Below are 20,855 nucleotides of genomic sequence, written 5' to 3' on the forward strand. Positions count from 1 at the left end.
TCGGTATTTCTTCCTGACCGCTTACGTTCTTCCGCCAGTAAACGTGCCTTTACGAGATCCAAGTTGATCTCCTCATCTGCCAGATTTTCCGTTGCCGTTGTAACTGCGTCGTATGAACTATTTAGGCAACGAAATAAACAGTTGACTCACTTGATCGAGTTCCGACATAGTTGCTTCGGCTTCCTTTAGTTGCCGCATCAGTTCATCAAAACGCCGGAAATGGTCCATCAGCGCAGTTCCTTCGTCCATCCTCAGTAACGCCAGAGATCTACGAATATACGTTCGAGACGCAAATCCCTACTTGGAAAACGTGTCACACAGGGACCTCCACATAGCCTTTGCCGTGCTTTTCCCGGACGTATTTCAAGTGACTGTCCGCAACGTAGGTGACGAGCAACGCCTTCGCCTTGTCGTCTTTCTCGATGAAAGCTCTCTTGACATTAGCCGTAAGAACATCATTGACGCCATGAGCTGCCAGTTGCGTTTTGACGTGGAATTTCCACGTATCAAATCCTTCCCCCGCAATCTGGACGATTCCAGCCTTCTTCGCACTGGTGGTCATCCTGATGAGGAAAGGTTTTACAACTCCTATTCGGGAATATTTTCACGAGCTCTTATGTTGTCGTCCTGGTTACGTTGCTGAGCCCATAACTGTAACCATGTGAAAGTTACTGTTCAAGATTACTAAGATTCGTCGCGGTAACGTTAAATGTCGAGGAAGTGCTAGTGGTTCAGTGGAGAGTGAAACGGACCAACCTTTAGACCTCAAACATCCCGAACGCAGCCTATCAACATAAAAATGACAGGCATGGAGCTAGCAGTCGACAGATGGCAGCAGAGACGTGCCATAAAGGAGCAGGGCTGGTGTTAGGAGATGAATGGTTCGCAGAGCAGGAAGCAGGAGAAAGGGCCTGAGATGCAGGGAGAGGCGGTCACCTGTCGGGTATGAGGGGCATTGACCTGTTACAAAATGGTCATTTCACGGTGCGACTCTGAAGACTCTGAAGTAAGGTTGAGTGCTAATCGCTTTTTGTAAGCCAAAAGAACCATCCCTCAAGCTGTGTAAAGGCAAATTAAACGCGCAGCGAGTCTAATATTAAATCGCATCGTGAACAGAAAAGTTAAATGTGCGTGCAAAACCGACCAGGACCCCGAAGTTTTGATCTGGATCTCCGTCGCTGAGATCGCCCGTAGTTCCTGCGAAAGCCTACCACCAGTGCCTCCGAGGAACCTCACCGCAATCGTCGGAGTATTCCACACCGCAGTTCCGGAGTCCGGCAACTACGAACCCACCTAAGCCACGAGTGGGTTTTCGCCACAATATCCGGTGAACCACAGGACAACCGGCGCTGCAAGGACGAAGCGGACTAAGGCCAAGGACATCAAAGCCGAAGTGTGAGGTAGGAGTTATATGTGCTAGTTTCGGGGATATTTGGGAAAATAAGTCGACAAGTAGGTAATAAAGGTTGGCGAGCGAAGCTCGAAATTGAATTTGCTAGCGTTTCCTTGTAGTTTTTGATTGACGAAAAGCCGACCCTGAGGCAACAGAAGGGGAGTCTTAGTAGTGCTGGGCAGTAGCCAACCCTTGGTTACACTTTGGCGTCCATCTAAAGTAGTTTCGAACTTTTGATGTGCGAGGGAACGCTTGAAACTTCCAATTACTGATTCCGGTGCAGAATTCTCTGGGAAAACATCCGAGGCAATTCTGAACCCTTGACTTGTGTTCAAAAAACGATAACCGAAAACTTGTCGACGATTTTCTTCAACCAAAGAGGGGTCTTGGTTCGTTCTTAACAAAGAAAGTGTCTTACCATCCAACAAAAGAGATTCATCATAAATTACCTAGAAAATTTTTCACGCAATAGATAAATTTTAAATACCGGAATACTTTTTCAATCTTAATGTTGATTTTCGAATAGGGGCAGATCAAAAAACAAACAATTGCAAAACCTTTATTTTACACTGTGATACTTATGATTAGCTAATAGATTTTAAACTGTTTAATTATATAGTTGTGTTTTCATTCGTTTTGGTTTTCAACTATTTTTTAATCTGTGTATCAGTAGTGTAAATTCAGTGTTGTGTTTGTTAATCAAAGTCTGTATCATAATTTATACCTAGATTTTAACTCAGTTCATTTTATTGTTGCATCACACAAAATGGAGATGTCACACCTAACCTTACAGTACTATGGTATGAATGTAGCACATCTAACCGTAGATGAGCTAGAATACGAGCTGCGTATTCGGAACGTGTCGCTATCGCCTCAGAGAAAGCAGCAAGAAAGGTCTTTGCGCATGCTGCTGAAAGAAGAAAAACATAAAAGCATTACTCATCAGTTTGAAGGATCATGGGAAGAAGAGCTCAGCACCTGTGAAGATAAAATTGCGAGCATCAAACTTCACCTGGAAGGTAGGAGATCAAAGAAAGCACCAGAACAATCTTACAAAACTAGGTTGGTTCATTTTTTCTTCCGGCTAAATAGACTCCGCAGCATAGTTACCAATGAAAATGATTTACAAAACATAGCCGAAGTGGCAGCAGGTATTGTAAACTTGTTCAGTGTTTACTTTTCTTTGACCTCCCACCTCCCAGAAGTGAGGAGAGCAGAGATGGACATAGTAAATGCTAGTCTCAATAATCTGCTCCAAACTGATGAGGGTGCTGAAGCGCATCCGGAAACACCTATTGACTTAGAGGTGGAGTTGCAAAATGAACCAACCGATGGGACTTTGGAAAGTCCACATCAGGAGGTGAATAATCCTAACCCAAACAATTTCGCCTTAGAACAAGGGGCAGTAGGTGGTCCTTCTGTAGGGGTTTCATTGGCCGACCATCAAGAACTTATAAGACAAAACCAGCAAATGATGGTCATTTTAGGAAAAGTGTTAGAACGTCTACAAGTCCTTGAGGTGGCCCAAAATGAAACTCGCTACAAAACGGCCAACAGCACAGGGATTGAAAAACCGAAAAATGCGATGAGCACGGAGAAAGCCTCCAAATCCTCTCAGAAAGATCCTGTTGATTTCCTAGACTGGATAAAACAGAAAAATGAATCGCTTAGTAGTGTTAGAACTCAAGATGATAATATTAAGAAATCTGAATTAGTACCCCAAAATAATAAAGAACCCATTCACACAAATATAAATGGGAGACGTTGGCCCATTCATAAATGGAAGATCGTTTATGATGGCATGGACAACGGCCGCAGACTGAATGAGTTTCTGAAAGACGTGGAATTCAACGCCAGGTCTGAAGGATTTTCGTCTGAGGAGTTGTTCCATAACGCCCACCACCTTTTCATTCATAAAGCGAGATCGTGGTTAATGGAAGTCAATTCCAATGAAGAATTGGGATCGTGGGAAAACTTGGTAAAAGAATTGAAAGCGGAATTTTTACCGTACGACGTCGATTTTGTCCATGAGCGACAAGCAGTGGCCAGAAAACAAGGCCCAAGAGAAAAGTTCCAAGACTTTTACTTGGACATGGTCAGGATCTTTAGGAGCATGTCTCACTCTTGGGATGAAAAAAGAAAGTTTGATGCACTCTTCCGCAACACGCGCGAAGATTGTCGAATAGCCATGCTTGCCGCGAATGTAGACAATATTGCCAAAATGAAAGAGTTCGGCAAAAAGTTCGACTCAATCAATTGGCAATTATACAAACGTCGTGAAATCCGGTCCAGTACGAATATGATCGAGGAACTTGGTGAAAATAGGCGCCACTTCCAGGCCAATAATAGAACCTCAAATGCTCACCAAAACAAGCCTCCAAATAAAAATTTCAATTCCGGTTTCGATAAGCAGCCTCCTAAAAGAGAATGGAAAGGAAAACAGTATGATAAAGAACCATTACCACAAATTAAAATCTTCCCAAAAGAAAACCCAAAACCAAAAACAAATGACTTCCAAAACCCTGGTCCTAGTGGTGTAAGCAACACGAACGCGCTTCGACGCATCGTGCAAGCCTACATCCCAGTTAAAAGGAACACATGCTTCAATTGTCACGAGCCTGGGCACAACCATAACGATTGCCGGCAGGAGAAGAACATCTTTTGCATGAGATGTGGTTTCCCAGGATTCGTTGTTTCAGAATGTCCGTATTGTGAAATAAAAAACGGGCCGGGGACTTCTCAGTGAGGCGAGATAGTCAGCAACACACCACAAGACCTCACCCAGTCGCCAGCGCGGCGGAAATACTCAGCAATCTAGGCTATTCGCAGGTGATCGAGGAATGCACCGAGGAGGAAGAGATAGCTTCGATGCTCATCACCCTCAGTGACGATCCAAGGCCATTCGCGAAAGTCGAGATCCTGGGTGTTTCTGTTGTTGGGCTACTGGACAGCGGAGCAGCCAAAACGGTATTTGGTGCAGGCGGAAGAAGAATTGTAGAGTCTCTAAAATTACAAATAAAACCCACGAAATTATCACTTAAAACAGCTTCCGGTCAAACGTTAAACGTCTTGGGGTACTGCGATGTCCCGCTTACCTTCAACAACGTTACAAAAATCTTGCCGGTAATAATAGCTCCAGACCTTAACCGAAAATGTATTCTCGGATACGACTTCTGGCAACGTTTTGGCATTCGGCCAACAGTTACCCAAGAAATTGAATCAGTAGAAAGAATTGTTGAGAATGAGAATCAGAAAGAAGTAATTAACGATGAACAAAAGATCAGATTGGAGGAAGTTAAAAAGTTTTTTTTGGCGGCTGTACCAGGTCAGCTAGGCCAAACGGACCTCCTTGAACACAAAATTGAAATTAAAGAAGAATTTCTGTCAGCTAACCCGGTGCGAAAGAATCCGTATCCGTGGAGCCCAGAAATTCAGAAAAAAATCCACGCAGCCGTCAGAAAAATGCTAGAAGAGGGGGTGATAGAACCTTCCAATTCTGAATGGGCACTTCCGGTGGTACCTGTGAGTAAGCGCAATAGTGAGGAAATCAGGTTATGCCTAGATGCGCGGAAACTAAATGAGCGAACAAAAAGAGACGCGTACCCGCTTCCGCATCAAAATAGAATTTTGAGCCATCTAGGACCGTTTACCTTTTTATCTACGGTCGACCTCACGCAAGCATTTCTGCAAATTCCCCTGGAAAAAGAGTCTAGGAAATATACAGCGTTCTCGATTCCAGGCCTCGGATTGTTCCAGTTTTGCAGGCTACCATTCGGACTGGTCAACTCAACAGCGACCCTTTCCAAAGTACTCGATCGCGTGTTAGGTTATGGCGCCCTAGAACCTTCGGTTTTCGTGTACATAGACGATATTGTGGTGGCCAGCCACACGTTCGAAGAACACCTGGAAAAACTTACCGATTTGGCAATTCGATTAAGAAATGCCAACCTACAAATAAACGTTGAAAAATCAAACTTCTGTTGCTCTGAGCTACCTTATCTAGGCTATGTCTTAACCAGAGAAGGCTTACGACCTAACCCGGATCGAGTCCAAGCGATCCTGGGTTATGAGGTCCCTACTTCAGTGAGAGCACTTCGTCGATTCCTCGGTATGATTAATTACTACCGTAGGTTCATCGACAAGTTCAGCCAACTCACTGGACCGCTCACTGATCTACTTAAAAGCAAACCCAAAAAAGTCCAGTGGAACAGAGCAGCAGAAGAGGCGTTTATAGCCATCAAAGAACGGCTTATTTCAGCACCAGTCATGGCAAACCCTGATTTTGCGTTACCATTCTCAGTGCAAACCGATGCCAGCGACATCGCTATTGCAGGAGTGTTAACGCAAATTCAGGGCGGAGAGGAGCGTGTGATTGCATACCACTCTGAGAAGCTTAGAGGGGCGGAGTTAAACTACCACGCAGCCGAGAAGGAGGGATTAGCGGCGCTCCGCTGCATCGAAAAGTTCCGAGGGTACATCGAGGGAACTCGATTTACTCTCGTCACTGACTCATCAGCTCTGACCTTCATCATGAAGGCAAAGTGGAAATCGTCCTCTAGGCTTAGCAGGTGGAGCATCACCCTCCAACAGTACGACATGGAGGTGAGGCACAGGAAAGGGAAGGACAACATCGTGCCAGATGCGTTGTCACGCTCCATCGAAGCCATTGATATAAATCAAGACAAGTGGTACACCAACCTTCGAAAATCAGTTGAATCAGATCCAGAAAATTTTATGGATTTTAAAATCGATAGTGGAAAGCTATACAAGTTTGTTTCAGCAAGGTCTGACTTACTAGATTATAGATTTGAATGGAAGGAGTGCCTTCCAGAATCATCTCGCCTAAGGGTTATAAGAGAGGAACATGATGATAATCTACATATTGGCTATGAGAAATGTGTGGATAAAATAAAAAGACGTTACTATTGGCCACGAATGTCGGCTGACATAAAAAAGTACATCGCTAATTGCGAACCATGTAAAGAGAATAAACATTCCACAGTCTCTACAGCTCCGATGATGGGAAAACAACGAGTCGCAACCAAGCCCTTCCAAATTGTTGCCATGGATTATATTCAGTCACTTCCCCGGTCCAAGCAAGGTAATGCTCACTTACTTGTAATAATGGACTTGTTTTCCAAGTATTGCCTGCTTGTACCGGTGAAGAAGATTGCTAGCAGTAGTCTTTGCAACATTTTGGAAGAGCAATGGTTTCGTCGACTCGCTGTTCCACAAATTGTAATATCGGACAATGCGTCCACTTTTTTATCAAAAGATTTTCAGGATTTACTAAAAAGGTACGAAATACAGCATTGGGCTAACGCCAGGCATCGCAGCCAAGCAAATCCGGCCGAGCGTCTCAATAGAACAATCAACAGCATGATTCGGTCCTACGCGCGTCTCGACCAACGCCTCTGGGATACAAAAATTTCGGAAATGGAGTGTGTTCTTAACAACACGGTACACTACTCCACCAAATTCACACCCTACCGCATTATTTTTGGGCACGAAATGGTGACCAGAGGAACTGATCATCGCTTGGAAAATAATGAAGGCGATAAAAGCAGCGAACACGAAAGAATGGATAAATTAAAATCAATAAACAAAAAAACATTTGAAATAGTAAGAGAAAATCTCGAAAAAAGCCATAAAAATTGTAAAAAACAGTACGACTTACGTCATAAAAGATACGCGCCCACTTTCGACGTTGGCCAGCGCGTCTATAAAAGGTCCTTCAAGCAGTCGTCAGCAGGGGCGGCTTTCTGCTCCAAGTTGGGGCCACAGTATGTTCCGGTCATCATCACGGCCAAAAGAGGGTCCAGCTCCTATCAAGTCTCGGACATGGGGGGTAAAAACCTAGGGGTGTTCTCCGCAGCTGACCTGAAAGCGTAAAGGGAAAGATTATTAAGCAAAAATGAAAATAATAATCGTCGCTAGCTTCAAAACACAATTATGTTTCAGAGTCGTGAAGCCTGATAAAAGCCAGTTATGCTTCGTAAAGTAGAACGAAATCTTATAAAAGTATTACTCGCAGATGTAAGGCAATTGTGCAAAAAAAAAATCTCAGCCAAGCAAAATTTCGATCGATCAAATTGTTGCAAATTGTATTGCATACTTCAGCGTAAATCAACTGCACTCCGACCACTTTCCTGCAGGTTCGATTTATTTGTCTTGAATCCTGCAGTGATTGCAGTGATCGGTGGTGATATTAGTGTGGTGTGTGTGATAGTATGCAACAGCGGGGCAAGATCAAGGTCATGACCGTGACCTTGGCAAACTTCACGAAAGGACACATGGGGTCGACACCGACATAACCGCAAAATATTTCATTGCACTCACCTGCCCCAGCCGTGTCCGGTCATGGTCCGCTGATGGAAGCCCGGGAAGTTGAGTCGGCAGACGTAGGTGTTATCTAGAGGGAAAGAAAAAAAGAAAAAGCCATTAAAAATGTTAGATTAGTTAATTCCTAAATAAATACTTACGAGTTGCTGTTCTTGGAATCCCGAGCGCCGTCATGCTTATTCAATGAACATTTTTCAACTTTGACAGTTCACATCAGTGTTCCCATTCGAAAATCTTCATTAATCATTTTAGCTCAAATAGGGCTGGGCGAAACGCCGAAAAAGTAACGTACTATTTTGCGTGTAATGTTTGTCACGGTTTGGTTACGGTGGTACGTTTTTGATGTTTATTATTAAAATTTTTTTAACGCGTTTAGTTTTAATCATTTTTTTTTTATTTGTTTATTTATGTATTCCGGAATAAAACTAGTGCACTAGGTAATAGAGTAAAATTTTAAGAATTAGTTTGTAAATGTTAAAGAACAATAATTAGAATAGGTCGTTATATTGTCAAAGTAGTTTAAAGGTAAATAATTTCGCAATGCTTTCCGAATCTCTTAATGTTGGTTAGTAACTAGTTGCCGTGGATACGCTGGAGACCGGAGTCGAAAGACATTGATGGTCAGTAGAGGCCTGGCCTTGAAATAGAGAGGAGTTGGCTCGCCAATGATGATAACTTATGACCCCGTTCCACAACAGGCACTATGAATTGGTTTCACTTTCTTAATGAACCTATCTCGATCTTTTCGTAGGTTGGAGGAATTCCGAAGCGGGTTTTTGGGTTAAAAAAAATAGAACGCAGTCAAGTTCGGTTTAGAGTTCGTCTGGTTCAGAGCTATGTGTTTTAGTATGGCGTTTCTTGCGTGGTAATATGGGAAAAAAATATTAGCTTGCTAATATTTTTTTCTACCCGAGCTGGAGGAGAGTGTAACCATGTGAAAGTTACTGTTCAAGATTACTAAGATTCGTCGCGGTAACGTTAAATGTCGAGGAAGTGCTAGTGGTTCAGTGGAGAGTGAAACGGACCAACCTTTAGACCTCAAACATCCCGAACGCAGCCTATCAACATAAAAATGACAGGCATGGAGCTAGCAGTCGACAGATGGCAGCAGAGACGTGCCATAAAGGAGCAGGGCTGGTGTTAGGAGATGAATGGTTCGCAGAGCAGGAAGCAGGAGAAAGGGCCTGAGATGCAGGGAGAGGCGGTCACCTGTCGGGTATGAGGGGCATTGACCTGTTACAAAATGGTCATTTCACGGTGCGACTCTGAGGAAGTAAGGTTGAGTGCTAATCGCTTTTTGTAAGCCAAAAGAACCATCCCTCAAGCTGTGTAAAGGCAAATTAAACGCGCAGCGAGTCTAATATTAAATCGCATCGTGAACAGAAAAGTTAAATGTGCGTGCAAAACCGACCAGGTAACGTAACAACCCCGCTGAAACTTGTGAACATACCCGACATGACGCCATTTTGTTTCCCTCTATTGTGCGCCAGGACCCCGAAGTTTTGATCTGGATCTCCGTCGCTGAGATCGCCCGTAGTTCCTGCGAAAGCCTACCACCAGTGCCTCCGAGGAACCTCACCGCAATCGTCGGAGTATTCCACACCGCAGTTCCGGAGTCCGGCAACTACGAACCCACCTAAGCCACGAGTGGGTTTTCGCCACAATATCCGGTGAACCACAGGACAACCGGCGCTGCAAGGACGAAGCGGACTAAGGCCAAGGACATCAAAGCCGAAGTGTGAGGTAGGAGTTATATGTGCTAGTTTCGGGGATATTTGGGAAAATAAGTCGACAAGTAGGTAATAAAGGTTGGCGAGCGAAGCTCGAAATTGAATTTGCTAGCGTTTCCTTGTAGTTTTTGATTGACGAAAAGCCGACCCTGAGGCAACAGAAGGGGAGTCTTAGTAGTGCTGGGCAGTAGCCAACCCTTGGTTACATAACCAAAAGAAGGTTGTTGCTTGGTCGAAGGTTCCAGTCATGGTGAAGACGCGGACGCGAGCAGACGCTTTCAGTGTAGCTCTCCGACAATTTATCGACTATCTCTTTTTATTAAATAACGGAAACTATCTCGTATAGTTAGTGAAAATGGACAAAACGTGTAAAAACACAGTGAAAATCGTATTTGCGACCGCAGCAAAAGTGCCAGCGCATTTGGATGTTCTCAAGTTTTCTATGAACATTTTGAAGTTACCAGCAACATGTGTCCACTCAATTTACAAAGATTGCTTCTTCATCAAGTTTCTTGATGAAATCGGCTTCAATCAGTTCGTGGCAAATATGGCGGAGGAATACGTTTTTAAACATGGTGATGGACAGACTGTTAACGTAAAAATAGAACTAGCAAATCGTATCTTCAGGTATGTCCGTATTTTTAATCTCCCCCCGGAAACCGAAGATAGAGAGATCTCTGCCGTGCTCAGTAAATTCGGAATTATTAGACAACACGTCCGAGAGCGGTACCCTCTGGAATATGGATATGCGGTATTCAGTGGAATAAGAGGAGTCCATATAGAAATCACGAAAGAAATCCCCGCAAACCTCGTCATCGGCCATTTCAAAGCTCGTCTTTAATATGACGGCCTGGAAAACAAATGTTTCCATTGCAACAAAGAAGGTCATATGAAAGCAGACTGTCCGAAACTACAAAACGTTCAAGGCCGATTGGATAATGCAAGAAATATACCGCCGTCAGCATCGCTTGGGAAAGAGGAACGTATACAGGGTGACAAAAAAGTCCGGTCACACAGGAAAACCTCAATATCTCAAAGAATAAGAAAAAAATGTGAATCTGGCTTTCATAGCTTTATTCAGTAACTCATAAAGATACTTCACAGACGATATCTCGGAATTACACCACCTTTATCTGATCGAACCAGCTTCAGACGTCTCGGAAAGTCGTCGCAAGCGGCGCGCACCTGCTTCATTGGCATCTCGTCCCAGATTTTCGTGATAACTCGCTTGAATTGCTGCAAATTTGCTATTTTATAGTCGTTCAGCTTCGACATCATGTATCCCCACACGAAATAATCCAGTGGATTCAGATCCGGAGACGACGGAGGCCATTCATTCTTCGAAATGAAATCGGTCAAGTTTTTCTCACACCACGCCTGAACAACCTTTGCGGTATGGGATGCTGCGCCATCTGTCAGGAAGCAAGACTGACGTCTTATTTTGGAACCGGGAAACGTTCAGCTTGTCCGCAGGAGCTTGCTGGAGGCTCACACTCCAAACTCGATCATTTTGGCGATTGACTGTTTGCTGCAAAATGAACAGCTTCTCGTCCGAAAAAATAAGCTCGTCATCTGCGCGCCAAACCGAGCAGCGATAACAGCTGCCCTTAACTCTGCCATGGCTCACAACTCAATGTAAACAAACTGCACAGAAACGAAAATCTGCCACTTTGGGCAGCAAGGTTAGCCCTTTCATTTGACATATAGAAGGCACCAGAGAGATGCAACGTGTAGGCTACAGGCGACCCCAAAAAAGTGTGACCGGACTTTTTTGTCACCCTGTAGGAACATTGTTGCCGCCGCCGTTGCTAATAATAATCGTCATGAAACTCAACCGCCTCTATCCTTCACTGTCCTACCTGTTAAAAACTCCAGAATCGCTTCGAACCCAAGTACGAGCAGTGAAGATATGCCGAAGGATAAAACGACAATCGAGATGCCAGTCACTTCCATCTGTACCGTTGAGCCGTCAACACGTACGCCGGAGCATCGTATCGTTGCTGTGTACCTGCAGGAACATTTTTACATTATTTATTTTTTCCTTACCTGTTTTTCAATCAGCACTTTTCAGTGCTAATATTATTTCTATTTTCTTTTATTCATATTTTTCTCTTTTCTTTCCAGCATGGGGAAGTCTTCGGCCGGCTCAAGGGCCGGAAGAAAACGGATTGCTGAACCTAATCCAGGGCCATCTGCCAAAAAAGTTGAAATTTCCAATTCATTCGATGTCCTTCATAACATCGGTGATGAGGAAATATTCATATTTAATTCTGATAAGAGTACTAAGAAACCTTCTTCTTCTTATACTCTTAAAAACGAAAAGGTTCCACCAATTACGGTCACGATTCCTGACTTCAATGCCTTTCGGAAAGAAATCGTCACTTCCGTCAAGGATGTGAAGATTTCTTTTCAGATCGGTCGAAGGGGAACTGCTCGTATTTTGGCGGAATCTTTTAATGATTTTCAAAAAATTTTAAATTATTTGAATAATAAAAAACATCAATTTTTTACGTACGACACTAGAAGTGATCGTCCATTTAAAGTTGTACTTCGTGGTCTCACCGGCGATCAGACACCGGATGAGATCACATCTGAATTAAATTCTTTGTTAGGTTTTTCTCCAATTCAAGTAATTCAAATGAGGAAAAGAACCAACACGAATAATATCAGTAGTGTTGGTTTTGCTCCTGAGCTTTATTTGATCCATTTTAAAAAGGATCAAGTTAATAATTTGCAAATTCTTGAAAAGGCTCGTCTTATGTTTCATTGTCGAGTCAAATTCGAACCTTTTCGAAAATCTTCAACCAATTTCCTTCAAAATATTACGCAATGTCGTCGTTGTCAAGCTTTTTGTCACGGCACTAAAAATTGTAGAATGAATGCCAGATGCATGCTTTGCGGCTCATTCGATCATGAAAAATCTAAATGCCTTTATGGTGGTGATAAACCAAAAACAGAATTTTTCAAGTGTGCAAATTGCGCAGGTAATCATTCCTCGAATTCGCTAGACTGTCCCATCAGGGCAAAAATTATTGCTTCTAGGAAAAATCCCAAAGTTTCCAGAAAAGTTTCTTCTCCTCCTTCCTCTTTTTCGTCTTCACACGTCAGACCGGCAAACAACCTGCCTGTTCGCAGTCAGCCTCGGCCTACATTGGAATCACGGCTGGGTAATACCCGAAGTGATTTTAATGTTACCTGTGCTGAATCTGCGCCACAGACTCGTTGTTTATCGTTCTCAGAGGTGGTTGAAAATGGGTTGCCCTCTCCAGGCATAACTAATAAAAATGGGAAAAAACCAAGTCTCAACGTTCATGCGAAGGCTTGGGAAAATCCCCGAAATTCAAATACTTGTTCTTCTCTTTCATTTTCTGATTCTAACAATTTTGTTGATTTGGGTGAGATTACTGAGGAAAAATTAAAATTTTTGCATCAAAATTTAATGGAAATGATGCAACTTATGTTGAAAGCAAATTCAATGTTTGAAGCTTTCCAAACTTCTTTTAATTATGCTAACAAAATTATTATGACTTTACGATTCCCCCATGGATCCAAATAGATGTTTAAATATTATGAATTGGAATGCTAGATCTTTGCTGGCTAACCAAGATGAATTCTTTTTATTTTTGAAAACTCAAAACATACATATTGCTGCCATCACTGAAACTTTTTTAAAGCCAGACATTAACTTGAAAAGCAATGCTTTCTTTAAAATTTTGCGAAATGATCGACTTGATCGACAAGGTGGGGGTGTAGCTATTGTCATCAATAGTCGTCTCAAATTTAGACTTCTTCCTTCTTTCAATACAAAAGTCTTAGAAACAATTGGAATTGAATTAGAAACTTCTATGGGGAAAATTATAATTATTGCCGCATATTTGCCTTTTCAATGCAGCGGTGAACAGAAAAATTTTTTGAAGGGAGATTTACAAAAACTCACCAGAAATAAATCTAAATTTTTTGTTATTGGTGATTTTAATGCAAAACACCGATCTTGGAATAATATTTCATCAAATTCAAATGGGAATATTTTATTTAATGACTGCTCTGCAGGTTATTACACTGTTGAATATCCTAATGGGCATACTTGTTTCTCTTCGATTAGAAATCCTTCCACAATTGATTTGGTTCTAACGGATTTAGGCGAGCATTGTAGTCAATCAGTTACTCATGCGGACCTCGATTCAGACCACCTTCCAGTAACTTTTTCTTTATCCCAAAGTCCCATTGAAAACCCTTTAAAATCAACTTTTAACTTTCAAAAAGCTGACTGGGAGCGATATAGGAATTTTATTGAACGTAATTTGAATGTAAACGTTCCACTGAATTCAACTGAAGATATTGATTTGGCTGTAGAAAATTTGACAACTTCAATAGTCAATGCTAAAGCCGCTTCAATACCCAAAGTTAAACATAAATTTAATCAACCTTTAATTGATGATGATCTTCAGTTTTTGATACGACTGAAAAACATTCGTCGACGCCAATATCAACGTACTAGGGATCCTTATTTGAAATTTATTTATTGCGACCTTCAAAAAGAGACCAAACGTCGTTTAAATTTCATTCGTAATGAAAATTTTGCCAAAGCAGTAGAGGACATAAAACCCTACTCAAAGCCATTTTGGAAATTAACTAAAATTCTGAAAAAGCCCCAGAAGCCAATTCCTACTTTGAAAGACGGGGATAAACTTCTTTTAACGAATGCAGAAAAAGCTCAAAAATTAGCCCAACAATTTGAGTCTGCTCATGATTTTAATTTAAACGTTGTAAGTCCAATTGATGCTCAAATTTCCCTTGAATTTGATGATATTCTTTCTAAACAAAATGTATTTGAAAGTTCTTGTGAGACAAATATTGATGAACTTAAATTGATTTGCAAAAAATTTAAAAATATGAAAGCCCCAGGGGAAGATGGGATTTTCTATATTCTTATTAAAAAGTTGCCTGAAAGCACTTTAAATTTTTTAGTTAAAATCTTCAATAAATGTTTTCACTTGGCTTATTTTCCCAATAAATGGAAAAATGCCAAAGTAACTCCAATTTTAAAACCTGGAAAAAGTGCTTCAGAGCCTTCAAGTTATCGACCAATTAGTTTGCTTCCATCTTTAAGTAAACTATTTGAGAGAGTTATTTTGAATAGAATGATGATTCACATTAATCAGAATTCTATTTTCCCTGATGAACAATTTGGTTTTCGTCATGGACATTCTACTACACATCAACTTTTGAGTGTAACTAATATGATTAACGCTAGCAAATCTGAAGGTTATTCAACTGGTGTTGCTCTTCTTGATATTGAAAAAGCTTTTGACAGTGTTTGGCACAAAGGTTTAGTAGCTAAATTAGCTCGATTTGATTTTCCTGTATATCTCACCAAAATTATTCAAAATTATTTGACTAGCCGAACCTTACAAGTAAGCTATCAAAATTCATGCTCTGAAAGGACACCCATTAGAGCTGGTGTCCCTCAGGGCAGTATACTTGGGCCAATCTTATACAATATTTTTACTTCTGATCTTCCTGATGTACCAGAAGGAAAAGGTAGAAGATTATTTGCTGATGATACTTTGCTTTCAGCCAAAGGTCGAAATTTACGGGTGGTACGCAGTAGATTGCAACAAAATTTAAATTCCTTTTTGAATTACTTGAAAATGTGGAAAATTTCTCCTAACGCTTCCAAAACTCAACTTATTTTATTTCCCCATAAGCCAAGAGCTCAATTTTTAAAACCTAATGAAAATCATTCCATAACTTTTAATGGGGTTTCATTAGAATGGTCTGATCACGTGAAGTACTTGGGACTTACACTTGATCGGAATCTTACTTTTAAAAATCACATTGAAGATATTCAATCTAAGTGTAATAAATATACTAAATCTCTTTATTCTCTCATCAACAGGAAATCCAAGTTGTGTCTGCGAAATAAGTTACTTATCTACAAACAAGTGTTTCGACCAGCGATAATGTATGCAGTTCCGATTTGGTCTAGCTGCTGCGCGACGAGGAAGAAAGCCATCCAGAGGATTCAGAACAAGGTTCTGAAAATGATTTTGCGGCTTCCACCTTGGCACAGCACCGAAGATCTTCATCGGATTGCGGGCATTGAATCGATCGAAGAGATGGCCAACAAAATCATCTCCAACTTCAGAGGCAAATCGATGCAGTCTTCCATCGCAGAGATTCGTTCTCTTTATAACTAGTTTAATTTTAGGATAGTGTTTAGTTTTAAGTTTAAAATATTTTTGCCATTACAGGATGTTCTCCTACATTAAATTCTTAATTGCGCTAAGCAAATTTAATTCTTACAAATAAATTTTTAATATCTAGTTAACTATAGGGCTCTGAACAGTTCATTATTGAGCTGAACACCTAATTTAATGAAAAAATGTAATATAAATGTAATGATGAATTGATACAAATAAAGACATATTAAAAAAAAAAAAAAAAAAAAAATCGAGATGCCAGCATCGTCAATAGATAAAAGCCCCGAGGTGGTAGCGAATACAGACGAACGAGAGAACCCGAATGACGAGAAGAACCTTTTAAGAAACCGAACCTTCGCAGCTCTAAGGGATCGCGCCACGGCGACAGGTAGATGGACACGGTAAGCCATAAGTTGGAAAGTTTCCGAATAAAGATTGTGTTGTTGTTGTTTTTTTTTGCTTTTTGGAACTGTTAATACTATGTTAACTTTTATGCGCATTGTAAATTTTCTTCCTGAAAGGAGAGTAGGAGAGATGTTCAAAAAATTTTGTTACTATTGCTTTATCGGTCGATTCGTGGATGAAGTTTTTTAAGATTTTAAATTCTTTTCTGGAACGGTAATTTGACAGATGTCATTCATTCGAAAAATAGCCTCTGCAAATTTAAACCCTATAAATTCGGATATCAAAAAGTCGTTGCTTAGAGATATTATTTGAAATAACGATTTGGACATCATATTTGTGCAGGAGTTGTCTTTCGAAGATTTTTCTTTTGTGCCCACTCATTTTGCCCTCGTCAACATCAGTTTAGATAGAAAAGGAACCGGAATATTATTGCGGAATAATATCGTTTTCTCAAATGTACTGTTTAGCTGTGATGGTCGAATATTATCCGTCCGTATTGATTCAATGAAATTTTGTCAATGTCTATACACATTCTGGGAGTAACTACAAAATGGAGAGAGATAATTTATTTCAACGAGATGTTGTCAATCATTTAGCTTTTGGTTTAGAAAACGAGGTAATCGGTGATTTTAACTGCATTTTGAATCCTGAAGATATGACAGGAACTATTAAAAATTATTGCAATGGACTTTTGAATCTCATTAATTGCTATCGTTTCAAAGATGTTGAAAAAGAAATTTTGAAGTTTAGGGTTAACTACACTTTTGTTCGAGGATTGATAAAATCCCGTTTAGATCGCGCATACGCTTCTGATATGATGATAAAAAATATGACTGACTTTTAAACACTAGCTTTTTCGGATCATTATAGCATAACCTTTAAACTTAAAATTTTTGATCAATCACCGTTTATACCGGTCGAGGTTACTGCAAATTAAACTCGTATTTTTTTTAGGGACGATGAACTTTCGAATCGATTTATAACACTTTTTTCAAACCTTAAATAAAGAAATTCATATTTAAATTTCAACTTTTGGTGGAGTAATGATTTTAAAAATAACGTTAAAATTTTTTTTTAGAAATGCAAGTTACCAGAGAAATCTACAAATAACACGTGAAAAATCTTTTTGCTATAAATGCCTGTTTGAATTGATGTAAAAACAAAAGTCGAATGAAATAGTAAACGAAGAAATAGCCATCGTTAAAAGCAAACTAATGGAAATTGAGCAGCAAAATTTGGAATGTTACAGACACAATTTTAAACCATCATCCTTATTGGAAGATGAGAAAATGAGTTTATACCAAATTTCAACTAAACTGAAACAAATTACTTCTTCGAAACTAATATCTCTTCGGATTGATGAACGTTTAGTTACAGATACAGCTTCTTTAGAAACAACAATTGAAGATTACTTTACAAATATTTTCCAAAAATGTGATACCAATTAGAATAACGATAATGAAATCCTCTCTTATTTGAACAAAAGACTTAATAGAGAAGAAAAGCAAAACCTTGTAAGACCTATAGAAATAGATTAAATATATAACGTGCTTAATAATGTCTCTAAAAATACCGCTCCTGGACCTGATGGCCTTAGTTATAGTTTCTTTAAAGAATATTTTAACATTCTTAAAAATGATATGGTGAAATTGTATAATATGTATCTTAACGGTAATGAATATCCACCTGGATTATTTACCGCAGGAATTATTGCTTTGTTACCGAAAAAAGGTAATAGTCATGAGTTAAAAAATCGAAGACCCATCAGTATGCTTAACACTGATTACAAAATTTTTACAAAAATCCTTTGGATTAGATTACAACCGCTCTTAAGCAATTTGATAGGTCCAGGTCAAACAGCAAGCCTTATAGAAAGCTCATGTATACAAAATCTAAAAGCGATCAGAAATATTTTATTACAATACCAACGATCAAAAAGTTTCAAGTGTTTGCTTTTAAGTTTAGATCTTGAAAAAGCTTTCGATCGCGTCGATCATTGTTTTTTATGGCGAATTCTAGAAAAAGACTTTCCTATTCAGTTTATCAATTGTATCCAGCGACTTTACTTGAATGCCACATCAAAAGTACTTTTCAACGGATTTCTAACAGATGGTATTCCAATTAAATCTTCAGTTAGACAAGGATGTCCTTTGAGCATGGCGCTCTTTTGCAGTAAAAAGGTTAGATAGTGATAAGAAAGTGGTGGGTGAAACTGCAACTTTAATAAAGGATACTAATTGTTAAGCCTAGGAGTTTTACCTTAGTCTTCCCGAACTTCCCTGCAACATAGTATTTGTGGTAAGCGTGCCGACCCTAGGGATTGATAGGGGTTCACAGCACTTTCTACCGATTGGCTAACAGCCAGTCTTACAACATAGAACCCCTAATAAGAATGTTACATGAGTCGATTAAAGGATGTTTAATAGAAAATTGCTTTGTAAAAGTTATGGCTTACGCTGATGACATTACGCTGTTCATCCGGAATAATTTAGAATTTGATAAAGCTTTAGAACTCATAAACTATTTCAGCATATATGCTAAGATAAAAATAAATATTAATAAATCACAATTCATGCGGTTTAATAACTGTGTTTCAGGACCTCATTTGATCAAAGAAGTAGAAAACATGAAAATACTTGGCGTTTCTGTTAATAGAACTTTTCGTAGCACTGTAAAACATTGTTATACAGACTTGTTAAAAAATTTAAAATTCTCGATTTCTCTACACAGTGAACGTAATCTTAATTTAATACAAAAAATTTTCATTTTAAATCCTTATATTTTATCGAAAATTTGGTATGTCGCTCAAATATTTCCACCTAAAATAAACACATTGCAGGAATCAGACGAATGTGCTGTAATTTTATTTGGAAAGGATTCATATACAAAGTTTCGAAACAACAATTATACCTTCCTACTTACAAAGGCGGTTTATCCTTACAGGACGTTGAAATAAAAGCTAAAAGTCTTTTTATAAAAAACATTTTATTTAAAAGTAAATTCTCAGAACCAAATGATGATGCATTTATGTTAAATCAAATCACTAATCCAAATTTGACAAGAAACGCTCGAGAATGGATATCTGTTGCTTTAAATTTAAAACCTTCTACCCACCTCTTTACATCAAAATTATTTTATGATCATTTTTTAAATGAGATGAATAAAATTCCGCGAGTTGTAAATGAGTTTCCTAATATGATGTGGACTAATATGTATGATAATTTTGCGAAAAACTGCATATCTAGTGAAGGCAAAACTGTACTTTTTATGGTGTTCAATGACTTAGTCCCAACTAATAGTAAATTATTCAGTCATAAAATAGGAAGAATTAGTTCCCCGAAATGTCTTTGTGGTGATTTAGACTCAATCAAGCATAGAATAAACCAATCTCAACCAGCCAAAGTCATCTGGAATTTCATATCAGACATCATCCGAAATCGAATGAAAATTTACATAATGGATCCAGAAGTCTTGATATCATCTGTTATTGGAGAAAAAAATTTCAAGATGTGGTTAGTAGTAGAAGCGATGTGTTTTAATTTAAATAACCATAGTAGAAATGACATCAATCGAATACGAGATTTCCCGAAACGAATTCGTGAAAAACGTTTGAACAGTAGAGTTATCTTCGTGAAACATTTCAAAAGTTTTTTGGAACATCTGATGAAATAGCTTATTGAAAAGGACAGGGTTTGTTTTTTTTTGCCTTTTGCAATATTTGTTATTGTTACATACGTGCATACATATTAAATGTAGAGATTTGTATAAAAGTAGCTGGATAATAGTTTAAGTATTGATTGTAATAAAAGGATTCAAATGAACGGAAAAAAAAGATTTAATAAGGACTAACTTAGTAACACTACGAACATAGTTTTATAAATGGAGGACTAAAGCAACTGCTACTTATTTCATCTTCAACAAAATCTTAGGTGGTTTAGTCACTTTCTTAAAGATTTTTTTTTTGTTGAAAAAATCGAGATCAAATGCCCCAATATTGCCAAGTATTGTAAAAATTTGTGCTAATTTGTCCCATGGCAAATTTCTGCTCATTTGTTCTTCTACAAGGAATCGTTTGATATGACTCCAATTTGTATATAATTTTATTCGTCATTTAATCTTTGGCTCGCGTGCATGGGAGAATTATTTTGGTTTTTCGAAAGTTTAGACTGAAACTAGACGTATTTTTCTCATTCCAAGACCGTAGGATGATACGAGTTTGAGTTTTCAATATCACAATAAACGCTTTTTGCTTCATGTACTCCTAACGATTTCAAACAAGATAATCTGAGGAAATTGAAAAATCTATGAAGAAACGAAGCCACAATTTAGAAACAAAAAAAAAACAAATGAAATTAAACGTAGAACAGATCGGAACGTGCTTTTTTAAAGTGCAATACGAGCTTTGAAAATAATTGGCACAAGAAGTGTAGGGGGAAGTTGTCTATGGTCCGGACATCGCCTATGGCCGGACAACATAGATTTTTTCGAAAACACAATATCCTAATAATGTTTTAACGCCATGAAAATAAAGTAAATAGTAGCCTGATATGGTGTTAGAAATATAGTAATCGAATCTGAAAAGGTTAACCAATGATAGGCATCTAAAGCATTTGCCTAGTAGAACGAAGAGGATCGCCTAAATTTTGCATTTGTATTGTGGTCAGTTTTTTCGGTTTGTAAAACTTGAACTGCATATGAACGACATCGTTGATTGGTTATCTTTCGACTACAGTAGATATAAGATAATAAAATGGAAGTTCAAACAAAATATTAGGAAAATAA

General features: G+C 39.1%; 1 protein-coding gene and 1 long non-coding RNA gene across 6 annotated transcripts in view; one reads left to right on the top strand and one right to left on the bottom strand.

Annotated features, from left to right (window-relative positions):
- The window catches only part of LOC129748667 (GTP-binding protein Di-Ras2), a 454,908-nt gene that overhangs the window by 270,717 nt on the left and 163,336 nt on the right, over nucleotides 1-20,855 (top strand). The window lies entirely within an intron of this gene.
- Nucleotides 2,085-8,025, bottom strand: LOC129748668 (uncharacterized). Of its 2 annotated transcripts, none has more exons than XR_008737784.1 (4): nucleotides 7,876-8,025; nucleotides 7,733-7,805; nucleotides 7,071-7,273; nucleotides 2,085-2,300 (listed from the first exon to the last, which is right to left on the bottom strand). It is a non-coding gene; the product is annotated as an uncharacterized LOC129748668 (long non-coding RNA). The 2 variants fall into 2 exon arrangements; XR_008737783.1 differs by having other exon boundaries at nucleotides 2,085-2,303.

This window comes from Uranotaenia lowii, chromosome 2, assembly GCF_029784155.1.
Source record: "Uranotaenia lowii strain MFRU-FL chromosome 2, ASM2978415v1, whole genome shotgun sequence".
Lineage (NCBI taxonomy): Eukaryota > Metazoa > Arthropoda > Insecta > Diptera > Culicidae > Uranotaenia > Uranotaenia lowii.